This window comes from Berghia stephanieae, chromosome 4 (assembly GCF_034508935.2).
Source record: "Berghia stephanieae isolate SIO BIC M18660-M18661 chromosome 4, UCSD_Bste_1.3, whole genome shotgun sequence".
Taxonomy (NCBI): Eukaryota; Metazoa; Mollusca; class Gastropoda; order Nudibranchia; family Aeolidiidae; genus Berghia; species Berghia stephanieae.
In genome coordinates this window covers 24,654,993-24,657,492 of record NC_088363.1, presented here as the reverse complement: position 1 = coordinate 24,657,492, position 2,500 = coordinate 24,654,993, and positions in this window count along the sequence as shown.

Here is a 2,500-nt window from a genome sequence, read left to right as displayed (position 1 = left end):
CATTTTCTTTTTTATGCAACCATGGACGATTAGAAAATGAATCTCTTGTATTAAAGTAAAACAGTAAATAAAAATAATAAAAAAATTCCCTTTATTCATCCCATATGGGAAATTTGTCTTGAGGGTCTGTTCAAAGGGAAGACTGGAAAAACCCAGGCGTCAACCGCAGTGCAGCACCGCAAATTGAGCTTGGGCGAGGTGACTTGCTCAAGGCCACAGAACGCAGGCGGGTGATCGAACTCGGTATCTCCCGGTTACCAAGCAACGACCGTACCGCCGAGCCACGTTGCCCCCTAAATAAACCAACTCTAATATTTTGGACTGTAGAACCCAACATTTCAGCACCGAATTCAACCCAACGTAATGCCGTTATGGGATCGTGGATAGTTCATACGGTAGAGTCACGCTCTCACCGGCAAGGTCGCGGGTTCAAAATTTTTTAATTCTCTATTTTTGTCTGGCACTTTCCTACTTACTTCATCTCTTGTTGTTGCCGTTATGATGCGGTGAGTCAGACATTACAGATTTGAGGCTCCGATCACATTTACGGACTTGCCCATTCACAAGAAAGAGTCAAAAGATTTTCATTGATAAAAAAAGTCTTTAAAAAAATTACAAGTAACCAGTCACATGCCATTTGTTATTATTGTTGTTGTTGGTGTTAAAATGGTTGAATTCCAAACATGTTTTCCTCGTGACGTATTTTCTGCTTAATTGAGATGTGTAGATTTGTTTGTTTTTTAAATATTTTTTAAAATTTAAAACGCTAGAATATATTTTGTTTCTCGTAGTAGAGTCACTGCCCAGTCAAAGAAACTTGAGTTGTTTCACATTTGTGTTAAAATTAAATGTTGTTCTCAGTTGGTATGATTGATATCCTTACATTTTTGGATCGATTTGAATATTCATTCAACAACTTGAAGACCATCAAGAGGTCAATAAAGTTTCGATAAAATCAACTACATTTAATATTTAATTACTTGTTAATTATCGATATTATAAAACATTCGAAACGACATTAAAAAACAGAAACAAAACAACTTTAGTTTGTGTTAAATAATGGTACATAACAGCTTCGTCAATATTCCTTTCAATTTGTATGAGTTATTGCCCTTGCTTTGATTTTTAAATGAATAAAAATATTCTTCTTAAAAAAAAAAAAAACATAAAAAATTGCAAATTATTCTTTATTTTATACTAATCAGATAATAAATTTTTCTCGTTTGGATGTCAGGGCCAAACGTAAAAAGTTACAATCGAAACAAACAATATTTGGTTGAGTTATCACCCTTTATAGTAGAGTCTGCTAAGGGGGGAAAACAACTCGAGTTGTGCCATCTTAACAACGCCACTACCACCTTATCTCATTCGTCTGTAGTGTTTCATTTATCCTGTTTTGTTGATAAAGGGAAAATCCGAAACGTCCATTTGACCTGTTTTCGTATATTAAATTGAAGCTTACATTTAATTTTACATTGTTATTTATTTCTTCGAGCTTCGAGCAGCAGCATTTGTATTCCTTTATAAAAACATAGCAGTTCAATGATGTTTTCTTTACGTATCCTGTTTTACTAAAATTAGAATTTAAAACGTAATAATATCCTGACTAAGGTCACAATTCTTAAGTTCAAATAGTCTAGTTAAATTCGAGAACCTATCGTAGTAAAAAAAGAAAACATTTGGATAAGAAATATTGGGTGCAAGACAAAAACATGGAAAAGTTAAGAAGCTTGTAACTGTCAGACTTTAACTGATTATAACGAAAATAAATTGAAAAATATTAATTTGATGATTGTGTTAATAGCCACATCGCAAATTTGCCATTTCGAAGATTTTGACGTAATTCTTAAATTTTGATGTGATCCGTCAACAACCCCCCCCCCCCTCCCCTCCCCTATTGGCTTTTTGACTGTGAAGCCTTTTTGTTCGTAAGAAAGGAACTTATTCCAGACTTTATTCCGATCGGTCATTTATTTTTCAAACAGGTGCGGAACTTCTTACACTAGTAACACTGCACTGCTTAAACAAGATGCAAGTTTCGAAACTTCGATATCGTGATTTTTATACGACTTTGGTATATCCGCAATAGTTTCTTAACCAATAAGTCATTTTATATTAAAATTTTCAATAATTAACTTAAAGTTTTGTTATTGTTGCTTGTAAATTTTTGTGTATTTCTTCGTATTAAAATATTCCGTTTTTATTTTCTCGCATCCTATATATATATATATATATATATATATATATATATATATATATATATATATATATATATATATATATATACATACATATAATATGAGAGCTAACGCTTGAAACAATATTTTAGAAGTTGATCGTAATTATACTTGAAATGTTTTATAAATAGCTCCTTTTATCAAAATGTTGAGCACTATTATTTCATGGTTTTTGTTTTTATAATTTATATATATATACATTTTTAAAAAAATTAAATATTATGCCTTTTTCGCTACGATATCATAAGATATCGTCGCCTAGG